This window comes from Meles meles, chromosome 10 (genome assembly GCF_922984935.1).
Source record: "Meles meles chromosome 10, mMelMel3.1 paternal haplotype, whole genome shotgun sequence".
NCBI classification, from domain to species: Eukaryota; Metazoa; Chordata; class Mammalia; order Carnivora; family Mustelidae; genus Meles; species Meles meles.
The window spans coordinates 91265944-91278270 of NC_060075.1; the positions used below are offsets into that span (position 1 = coordinate 91265944).

General features: G+C 37.1%; 1 protein-coding gene across 1 annotated transcript in view; it reads right to left on the reverse strand.

Moving 5' to 3' along the window:
- COG5 (component of oligomeric golgi complex 5) overlaps positions 1-12327 on the reverse strand; it is a 294754-nt gene that overhangs the window by 140207 nt on the left and 142220 nt on the right. The gene's annotated exons all lie outside the window — the stretch shown is intronic.

Consider the following 12327-nt stretch of genomic DNA (forward strand, 5'->3'; position numbering starts at 1 on the left):
GATGTAATCACTTTGATAATTATATATATTGCAAGTGCGTTCTCCCACACTTAAGAATTCTTGTAAGGAAAAGAAGGTCCTAATTTACATGCAGTCAATTTTATCAACCTATGGTCAGCACTTTTAGTATCTTATTTAAAAATTTTCCTATCCCATATTTATGAAGATGTCCTTCATTCAAGAATTTATCCTCGGGGCACCTGAGTGGCTCAGTTGGTTAAGCAACTGCCTTCGGCTCAGGTCATGATCCCAGAGTCCCAGGATCAAGTCCCGCATCGGGCTTCCAGCTCTAGGGGGAGTCTGCTTCTCCCTCTGACCTCCTCCCCTCTCATGTTCTCTCTCACTGTTTCTCTCTCAAATAAATAAATAAAACCTTAAAAAAAAAAAAAAGAATTTATCCTCCAGAAACTCTATTCGTTTGTCTTTCATGTTCAGAAATATAATCCACCTGGAATTACTTTCTGTATGAGATAAGGAGCCAAGATTAGTGATTTTCTATATTAATACCCAACTGGCCCAAAACTTACTTGAGAAAACAAACAAGGAAATTAAAATCTTTACCTCCTTGCTCTCAAAGCCTACCTTTACAGTAAATAAAGTTTCCATTTATTTATTATTTATTTATCCTGTACCATTTGTCTATCTTCATTACATCAAATCACCAGTGTAAACTGTTGTAGCTTCAGAATACGTCTGATAGTCCTCCATTTCTGTTCTTCTTCAATTTGGTATAGACTATTCTTGGTTCAAGATACTTCCATATAAATTTAATAATGGGCTAGAGAGCTTCCATCAAAGAAAAAGCTCCTGAAATTTTGAGACTACATAAAATCTATACCTAAAATTAGAAAGAATGGAAGCCTTTATAAGAATGATTCTCTAATCCATGAATATGGTAGCTCTCTTCATTTACTCAGGTCTTCTTTAACTTCTCTTAACAATGTTACAGTTCCTGCGAAGAGCTATTACATAACTCTAATGTGAATCATTCCTACACATTTAGTGCTTTTTGATATTTAAGTGGTAATTTTGAAGGGTTTTTTTGTTGCTTGTATAATAAAAATACAATTATTATATATTGAATTTTACCAAAGTTTCAAAGTTCTGCTATTAATTCTAATAGTTTGGAGATTGTTTTGGATTTCCTATATACATAATCATGTTATTTCTAAGTAATTTTTATTTCTTTATTTCTTTTTTTTTTCAATTTTTTTATAAACATACAATGTATTATTAGTCCCAGGGGTACAGGTCTGTGAATTGCCAGGTTTACACACTTCACAGCACTCATCATAGCACATACTTTCCCCAATGTCCATAATATTTCTTCATTTCTAATCCTTCTATATTTTATTACTTTCTCTTACTGCCCTGGTTAGGATCTTCAGTATGTTGCTATATACAAGTGATAAGAGTAATATCTTTGTATCATTCCTAACCACAAGCAGAAAACCTTAAATATTTCATTTTATTGGATTAAGAAAATTCTATTCTAGGTCTGCTAAGAATTTTACATCATAGACTGATGTTGGATTGTATTAAATGCTTTTTCTGCATTTACTAAGATGATCAATTTTTCCCGTCATTGATGACATTACATTGTATTTCTAGACTAAAGCCATCTTGGTAATGATGAATTATCCTTTTTAGATGTTCCTGACTTACATTTGCTAATACTTTCTTTAGTAGTTTTTTCTTTTTTTAAAGACCTTATTTATTTGCCAGACAGAGATCACAAGTAGGCAGAGAGGCAGGCGGGGGTTGGGGGGAGCAGGCTCCCTGCTGAGCAGAGAGCCTGATGTGGGGCTCCATCCCAGGACTCTGGGATCATGACCTGAGCTGAAGGCAGAGGCTTTAACCCACTGAGCCACCCAGGTGCCCCTCTTTAGAAGTTTTTAATTGATTTTCAGGATAGCTAATATCCTTCCTCATATCAAGTTTATACTGGCCTCATGAAATAAGGCCAATTCTTTCTCAATTCTTAGATGGATTTTGTAAAAACACTGGTTGATTTATTAAATATTTGGATGAATTCACTAGTGAAACTACTATCCGTCCTTGAAGTTTCTTTGAGGGAGGTTGTGTAATGATAATTAATTTTGTCAATACAACTAATCAGATTTTTAAATTTTCCTAGTGTTATTTTCAGTAAGTTGTTTTTCTAGAAATTTCTCAATCTTATCTAACCTTTCAAATGTACGGTTTTAAAGTTATACCTAGTATCCCCTTATTAACTATTAGTTTCTGTTGAACCTATAATTGGGTCACTTTTTAAATTTTTTTCCTATCCTTAATAGTCTTTTTCAGTATTTATCAATTTAATATATTAATCCTGTCAAATAATGAACTACTGGATTTGTTGATTCTATTATATAAACTTTTGTTATACCTATTTCACAGGTCTTTGGAGCCAGAAGCCTAGATCAGAAGCCAAGCACTAGTTAGTAGCCAAAACCTTAGCAAATTATTTAACCATCCTGAGACTTAGTTTCTTCATCTGTACTACAGTGAAAACAGCAGTATCAACCTATATGTAAAAGAAAAAGTCCTTATAACTGACCTAGCACTGCAGGCAGAACAAAGAGCTCAAGTAATAGCTGCCTTTACTTTGATCTGCTGGAATCATAGTTAATGTGGGCTTTTAAAAGTAAATAGTCTTGGGACAAAAGCCCAACTTTGTATAATCTGTGTGGCACTGGGAAAATTACCTTATCACTCATCAAAGTTTATATTATTAATATTTCTTTCCTCATCAGATTTTAAGATCTCTGAGGGAAGGATCCAAATTTGTTTTATTCACTTTAATACTCATAATTACTAGCACAGGTGCTAAATAGATAGGTGTTGAATAAGTAAATGAGTAAGTAAATTTTTATGATTTGGCTTGCTAATATTATTCTTTGCATGACAATTTTTCAGTTTCAGACTATTTCAGACTATTTTTCAGTCTAATTTTCAGACTAATTTCAGACTATTGAAATATACCTATAGAAATATACCATATTCAAAATACCTAGTACTCAGTGGAGGACCTGTGTGGTTCAGTTGGCTAAGCATCTGCCTTCAACTCAGGTCATCATCTCAGAGTCCTGGGATCCAGCCCTGCACTGGGTTCCCTGCTCAGTGAGGAACCCACTTCTCCCTCTACCTCTGCCACTGCCACTCCATCCTACTTGTGCTCTCTTCCTCTCTCTCTAATAAATAAATAAATAAAATCTTAAAAAATAAAATACCTAGTACTCAGTATATGAATAGTACAAAATATTGGTTCTCAGGTCATTTATTAATATTCTAAAAGTTAAAAGAATGCTAGAAGAGCTTTTGTTCCAGTTCCCAAGAATTTCTTATCACTCTATCTTTACTTATCATTCAAATGAGTAGTCACCCAATAGATACCACATGAGTAAGCTTGAGGTACTTGGTTCTCTCCTCTGCATCTCAATTTCATAAATTTAAAAAATGATGAGGATAGATGAATGGAAATTCCCAAAGATATCTGAAGTTTTTTTGTTTGTTTGTTTGTTTGTTTTTTATATAAAAATGTAGCCAGCAAGACCTCAACTCCAAAGACTGTGGTTCAGTTGGACCAGACTGAGATCTGGTTACAGAATTTTCAAAGCTCTTCAGATGCTTCTGATATAGTTGGCCTGGCAACCATCTGGGAACCACTAGAATGGATGACTGCCAGACTTAGAAGAAGAGGGAGAAGGAGAAGGGGAATGAAGGAGAAGGAGAACCATTTATTCATGTGAAGAGGGCTTTTTTTTTTTTTTTTAAAGAATAGAATACACAAAGAAATGACGGAGGAAAACTACAGAGAATGTGTAAGGAGCAATAAACAGATTCTATTGCCACAAATGTTATGTGCATTAAAAACTCATAATAAAAGGTAGTGTTGAGCTGATAACAAGGGTCTAGTCACTGACAATGCTGAGTGGCATTCTGTAAAGATTTTATTTTATTTTACTTTGTTGGTAATAAAAAATGATTTTTCTATATATCACAATCTAAGCTGTTTGAGGAAATAAAATAATCAGCTGAAAATGTAGCTTGAACGAGAGAGTTGCAATGAGAGTATAAAGAACAGGACAGATACAAGAGATTTTGAAGCACTGGAAAGAAACTGGATGCTGACTGATTACAATGGAAAAGAGGCAGGGAAGAGACAAGTATCTTGGAAGTGTCAAGTTGGTGGGCTTGTGAAGACAGGCAAAGCAAAAGGACAGTCAGAAGGAGATCATCTGGGCGAGTGGGTGGGAGAGAGCAGGGACTGGAGGATCAGAGGCTGCTGCTAACAAAGCACTTAGCTGTTCGTCCTGCTGAGTCTCAAGTGCCAATAAGGCACTCTGGGTGGGAAATGAGAACACATTTGAAATAGATAATCACAGAAACCTAGTCTAGGTAGCAAACCAAAATGAAGTAATAAATAATGAAAATAGGGGTCTGGAAACTATAAATCACAAAGGAGATAAATCAAGCACAGATTAGTGAGAGTGAAGAATAGAAATGGAATGATACAATACTCTAGCCAGGAATGAGACTAGAACATTAGAAAAATTGAAAATGAAATCATTTCGTCTAGCTATGATGCAAGTGAAAAACATCTCCTGAAGATACTGAACATTAACATCCTTTCTCTACCATCCTCTCTCACCACAGACAAATACTATGGATTTTGATCACAGGATTTTCCGAGCCCTTACTAATAATAATACATTTCGGGCTTTTAGTTTCCTGATCTGTAAAATGAAGGGGCTGGAATAGAAGAACTCTAGTACCCTTTCAGTACTGAAACATAATGATTTTACTATCATTCAATGTATATCTTCCACTATGAACTATCAATGCACAAGACACATGGAATTTTAAAAAATGAGGCAAATACTACACTCCAACTTATTAATATTTACAGTCTGAAGGGACATAAAGACAAGTAAAGCAGCAATTAGAATGCACCATGGAAAATGAGAGGAGAAATGCAGAGTTTAATGAAAGCACATCAAAGGGGTATTAAACCCAGATCTGGGGAGGGAAAGAAAGAAGGATGGAGGAGTCAGGAAATGCTCCTTGAAGGAGTCTCAGCTAAGATCTGAAATGAAGGTGTCTGGTGGCCTGAAGGTAATATGTGAAACATTTACGTGAGGAGGGGGAGCCTGGGTGACTCAGTCAGTTCAGTGTCCGACTCTTGATCTTGGCTCAGGTCTTGTCCTCAGGGTCATGAGTTCAAGGCCCACACTGGGCTCCATGCTAAGCATGGAGCAATTTACAGGAAGAGGGGGAAAGCAAAAGGAAAACTCCTCCAAGCAAAGGAGCAACACATTTGAAAGCCTGTGTATGAGACTGTGTGATGGAAACTAAGTCCACTAATAATGACAACTGATAGGTAAGAGATCCACACAAACACCTGCTACAACTTCAGGTACCTATGCAAGTGGCACTCAAATTTTTAGTAGATACAAAAGAATTACCTGGAGGAACTTGTGAACTGCAAAAAGGGCTTATGGAAGGTTTGTGGAATGCTGGTAAAGGTTTTAGTGTTTTTAAATCTGAACGTTTAGTTATACGTTTGTTCACTTTGTGAAAAACATTGAGTTGTACTCTTATAATGTATACACTTTTCTGTTAATTGTATTTTAATAAAAATGTCTAAGGTAAATATTGGGAAATGAAAAGGATAACAAATTATGACAAAAACATAAATCAGATACCTTAGATACCTAAAAACATCATTCAATAATGCTTCCTAGTTTGGGGGGCAAGATATTAAATCGAATAAAATATGCATGTTTATACTACTATATAAACATGAGTCTTGTGTAAATTTTTTCCTAAAACAATAAAAACATGTCCGAATATACACAATTCACAATTGCTTTTTAAAACTAACTGGTTCCTAAAATACTGGCTAATATAAAATATGTATTTTAGTTTTGCAAGTTGTTATGGACTGAATGTTTGTGTCTGACTCAACCCCACCCCTATCCCACCCCCAACCAGTTGAAGCCCTAACACCCAATGTGATGTTATTTACAGATGGGATTATTTGGAGTTAATTAGGGTTAGATGAGGTCCTGAGGGTAGGACCCTGGTCTGATGGCATTAGTGCCTTATAAAAGAAGATACCAGAGAGCTTGTATACTCTTTGTCTCTGTACCGTGTGAGAATACAGAAAGGAGGCAGCTGTCTGCAAGCCAGGAGAGACTCCTCACCAGAAACCAAACCCTGACCAAACTTGACCTTAGATTTTCTACCATCCAAAGCTGTGAAAAAATAAATATCTATTATTTAAGCCACCTACCTAGCCTATGGTTTCTGTTGTGGTAGGATGAGCTGCCAAATGTTTATACGTTATACAAAGAGATAAAATTTTAGATGGTGTAGTGTCTATTGCTCCTTGCTCCCAACAAATTCATGTCCACCTGAAACCTCAGACTATAACCTTATTTGGAGAAAAGGTCTTTGTAGATGTAACCAATCAAACTGAGATGAAGTCATACTGGATTGTGGTGGGCTCTAAATCCAATGACTGATGTCCTTATAGGAGAATAAAACACCCAGAGACAAACACCATGAAAAAGGTAGTGTTTGACAACAGAGGCAGAGATTGGGGTGATACAGTTACAAGCCATGGAACGTGAAGGACAGACTGGAGCCAGGAGTAGTTACGGAAGAGGCTTGGAAGGATTTTTCCGTAGTCTCCAGAGGGAGCGTGGCCCTGCGAACACCTTATTTGGATTTCTAACTACCAGAATTATGAGAAAATAAACTTTAGTTGCTTTAAGTCACTTAGTCTGCGGTCATTTGTTAGGACAGCCCTAGGAAATCAATACAAAGGATTAAGGGCAACAGAAAAACATGCATAAGCACAAACAAATGGAAAGACATTCCATGCTCATGAACTGAAAGAAAAAATATTGTTAAAATCTCCATTACTACCCAAAGCAATCTACACATTTAATGTGATCCCTATCAAGACACCAATAGCATTTTTCATTTTTCATAGAACTAGAACAAATAATCCTAAAATCTGTATGGAACCACAGAAGACCCCAAATAGCCGAAACAATCTTTAAAGAGAAGAACAAAACTAGAGGGATCACAATCCCAGGTTTCAAGATATACTACAAAGCTGCAGAAATCAAAACAGTATGGTACTGGCAAAAAACAGGCACACAGATAAATGGAACAGAAACAGAGAGCCAAGAAATAAAACCATGATTATGCCATCAGTTAATATATGACAAAGCAGCCAAGAATATCTAATGGACTTCAACAAACCATGTTTGGAATACTGTATAGTAACACAAAAGAAAACAAAACTGAACCACTTTCTTACACCAGACACAAAAATTAACCTAAAGTCGATTTTTTAAATTAATTAATTTATTTATTCAGCATAACAGTATTGTTTTTGCACAACACCCAGTGCTCCATGCAACACGTGCCCTCCCTATTACCCACCACCTGGTTCCCCCAACCTCCCACCCCCGCCCCTTCAAAGTCGATTTTTAAATGTAAGACTTGAAACCATAAAAATCCTTCAAGGGAGCAGAGGCCATAATTTCTTTAACACTGGCAGTAGCAGCATCTTTCTAGGTATGTCTGCTGAGGCAAGGGAAACAAAAGCCAAAATAAACTAGTGGGACTACATCAAAATAAGAAGTTTCTGCACAGTGAAGGAAACAGTCTACAAAACTAAAAGGCAGCCTACTGAATGGGAGAAGATATTTGCAAGTGAGATATCCGATAAAGGGTAGTATCCAAAAGATATAAAGAACTTTCATAACTCAACACACAAAAAGAAACAATCCAATTAAAAATTGGGCAGAAGACATGAATAGACATTTCTCCAAAGAAGACATCCAGATGGTCAACAGACATATGGAAAGATGCAAAATATCACTCATCATCAGAGAAATGCAAATCACAACCACAATGAGATATCACCTCACATCTGTCAGAACAGCTAACTTCAAAGACATAAGGAACAATAAGTGTGGGCGGGAATGCAAACTTGCCCATCTGCTCGGGTGCCTTCCACATTTTGGTTATTGTATTAAAATAATGTTGCAGTAAACATAAGGGTGTATATATTATTTCAAATTACACTGGGTAAATACCCAGTAGTGGAGTTACTAGATCACATGGTAATTCTATTTTTAATTTTGTGAGGAACCTCCATACTGTCTTCCCCATTTTATTTTTTTTAATATTTTATTTATTTGACAGAGAGAAATCACAACTAGGCAGAGAGGCAGGCAGAGAGAGAGGAGGAAGCAGGCTCCCTGTGGAGCAGAGAGCCCGATGCGGGGCTCAATCCCAGGACTCTGGGGTCATGACCTGAGCCGAAGGCAGAGGCCTTATCCCACTGAGCCACCCAGGCGCCCCTGTCTTCCCCATTTTAAAGTGCCTTCATATTTACTGATATTAATTTGTCATCACAACATAGGCAGAATAAGTATTCCTATCCTCACTTTACACTTAAGGAAACCAAGGCACCAAGAGGGCAGGCTCACAGCTGGCCAGTTTTAGGTCCTGGGCCCTTTCCTGCCTATTCTATACTCTACCACAGGTCATCCCATCATCACTTGATTTGAGAAGATCTCCAGATATGCCAGTTTTGCAGGTAAGAAATACTCTCTGGCAAATTTTAAGAGCTCTCAAAGTATACAGACTAAACATATTTGAAAATACCATGCTAGTAAGAGATAAGCTTCCGCTGAAAAGGTAGCCATGTCTTCTAGACAATGTCTTCTCTTTTAAATAAGACAGTCAATTCTAAGGATAATGTTTCTACAAATTGTCACTATGACCTTCAAGAAATCATTTAATCTTATATAAAATTTCCCAACTTCATAAATTGTGATATAAAGTGAGATTAAAGTCCATGTAACAGAGAAGAAAGAGATAATTTCATAAATAGATCAAGATAAATTTCTACCTCTTCAAAAGCATTTCAGAAGATGGCACAAACACTTTCTTTTTATTAAACTAAAATTGTCTCTCCTGCTTTAGAAACAAATAAATACAATGTAATTTTTCCCTTTCTCCTCCAACACCTCAGTAGTATTATATGGGAAGAAAATAAAATATCATAAGAATATAGTCAGAAAAGCAACACAGTTAAGATCCTTGAAAAGCTTGCCAAAACAGTAACACTGTAACCAAAGCAACAGCTGGCACTGAGCTAATGGAACAGAGATTTAGACTGCTGTAAAGATTGTTCTATGAAGCAGCAAGCATTATATCAGCACTTACTAAGTAAGCTGTACACTAATATGAGATGGACTTCACAAGCACAAATATAATATTAAATCAAAAGTTTAACACAACTCGAAAAATTTCATATAACTAGCATCAGAAATGGAGAGAGTGACAGAATTTGATTCAAGTGGAAACAAAATGCAAAAATGACATAAATGTATGACTGTGAAGGATAGCCTGAAATTATATTAAAAGTCTGAAAGTATCAAATAATCCTTGAATCATGAAGACAATCACATTTCACTCCTTCCCTTACTGAAATAATTGTTCAGCAGGTAAATTCTTTTTCTTTAGCTTTCATATAAGCGATGAGCTGAGAAAAGAAAAGGACGAATGTAGAATATAAATTCAGCTGATGCTATTCTTTTGTAACAGTCTGTGCACCACTCCAAAGTGACTCAGTTCATAAAGCTTTAAGTCCTATGATAGTCTTAGCTGTTTCCCCAACTGATTTGAACTAGAAAGACAGGCACGACATTCTGAAATTTTACTTTTCCTTAGTGAGGTTTAGGAATACAGTGTTTCCTCAAAGTTTGATCAGTAAGCCGTTTCATACTCAATTAAAACAAAAACCAAGGGGGCACCTGGGTGGCTCAGTGGGTTAAAGCCTCTGCCTTCGGCTCAGGTCATGATCCCAGGGTCCTGGGATCGAGCCCCGCATCGGGCTCTCTCTTTGTCAGGGAGCCTGCTTCTCCCTCTCTCTCTCTGCCTGCCTCTCTGCCTACTTGTGATCTCTGTCAAATAAAAAATAAAATCTTTTGTGTATATATACCACATCTTCTTTATCCATTCATCTGTTGATGGACATATATATACACAATGGAATACTATGCAGCCATCAAAAGAAATGAAATCTTGCCATTTGCGACGACGTGGATGGAACTAGAGCGTATCATGCTTAGTGAAATAAGTCAACTGGAGAAAGACAACTATCATATGATCTCCCTGATATGAGGACATGGAGAAGCAACTTGGGGGGTTAGGGGGATAGGAGAAGAATAAATGAAACAAGATGGGATTGGGAGGGAGACAAACCATAAATGACTCTTAATCTCACAAAACAAACTGGGGGTTGCTGGGGGGAGGTAGGGTTGGGAGAGGGGGAGGGGGCTATGGACATTGGGGAGGGGAGGCGAACCATAAGAGACTATGGACTCTGAAAAACAACCTGAGGGTTTTGAAGGATCAGGGGTGGGAGGTTGGGGGAACAGGTGGTGGGTAATAGGGAGGGCACGTTTTGCATGGAGCACTGGGTGTTGTGCAAAAACAATGAATACTGTTATGCTGAAAAAAATAAATAAAATGGGGGAAAAAATTCCAACTATTTTAACAAAAATAGTATTAATAAACTCATAACACCCTATACATAACAAGTATATTAGGCCAAAATACTGAAGGCAATTTATAATCTCCTAGCCATATGCCCTAATGGGACAGACACACTGGACACTTTTTCTGGAGCTACAACATGCCTAAAACACTGAAAACTTAATGGAGCTCCATGGGAGATTACATGTCCTAAAGGAAGAGAGAATCACATTAAATAACGTAATTTAAAAGCAAGAATTATATTAGCTACCTTGGTTGTGATTTAGAGCTTACCAGTGTCTTCTCTGATTCAGTAACATGCAGACCATCAATGCTGGATATGTACTTCTCAGCTAACCTAATATGATTATTTCAGAACCTGTTAACAATCAACAGTCAACAGTGCATAACCCAAATGAAATTAAGAAACTAAGAAGGACATTTAATAGCACAATATGATCTTATCAACCAGAAATCAACTTTATTCTAGCCCTTTTGGAAGAAAAGCAGAAAATAAAAGAGCTAACCAAAGACAAGGAAAAAGGACAGTAAAAAAGGAGTGAACATGGACTGGAAGAGGAGGGTTCTGCAGAAGAAGTAGTGATGACACAGAGAAAATGGAAAAGCGAGTTTCAAAGGATAATAGATTTAGAGTAAAAGGGTTATTTTGACTTTCAAATTTCCTCACAAAACAAATCTAAAGTGCATTTGAAGTCATAAAATGGCATTAAATAAAAATATTTAAATGATGTCAACGCTTAGAGGAACATCTTTTTTTGTTGTTTTGTTCTAAGTAATCTCTACCCCCAACACGGGGCTTGAACTCATGACCCCATGATCAAGAGTAACATGTTCCACCAACTGAGCCAGCCAGGGGCCCAGAATAACATTCTCATTGCATTAAAGATCAGTAGATAGTTTTTCAAGGACACTAAAATGTGTTCAATAGTAAAATGAATTTTATAGGACAATGACAGTATAGGAAAATGAGACAATAATGTGCTAAGGCCCAAATGTTATTCTTTTAATATAATTACGCTTTTAAGTCAAATGTATAAATTCGGCTTATCTTTTTAAGTAACAGAATAATTCTAGTCATTCTGCGCTTTATCAAAGATATTTATGGTAGGCATTACTAGTTACTCCCTGAAATTCAGTCCTTCCTTTCTTAACATAATGTTCCCAATGCTTCTAAAGTAAAAACCTAATTTTCTTCCGGGGTGACAATGCACTCTGCCCCCAGCAATGGCCCACGAGCAGCGCAAGCCAATGCTGACAGTTTTGTGCTTCTCTGCCAGATCCTTGGTTCCACAGTCCTCCTGACAGCTGGGGTGACCATGCGGCCCAGATCTGGTCAATAAGACAGAAAAACAGGTCTCCTGGGGCAGTTCTGAAGATTTGTCCTGCCTTTTGGCTGGCAGCTGACACTGCCCCATATCCACACGTCAAACATGGGCATGATGCCTAGGGGTGGGAGACCATGATGTGACCAGCAAAGGACACTAAGGATGACAGGATGGAAGAAAGACCTGAATCCTTATTGAACAGCTGAAACAATGTTAGCACCACCCACAACCAGACAAATCCCTATTTTTAAGCCACCGTTAGTCTGGCTTGGTGTCACAGCTCTTGCAGTCTCACCCAGCACCACATATATAAAAATACATGAGTCCCTAACAGTTCTTCAAAAAAAAAAAAAGGGAAGGAAAAACAAAAGAGAACAAAATCATACCACATTTGCTGCCACTGGAGGTG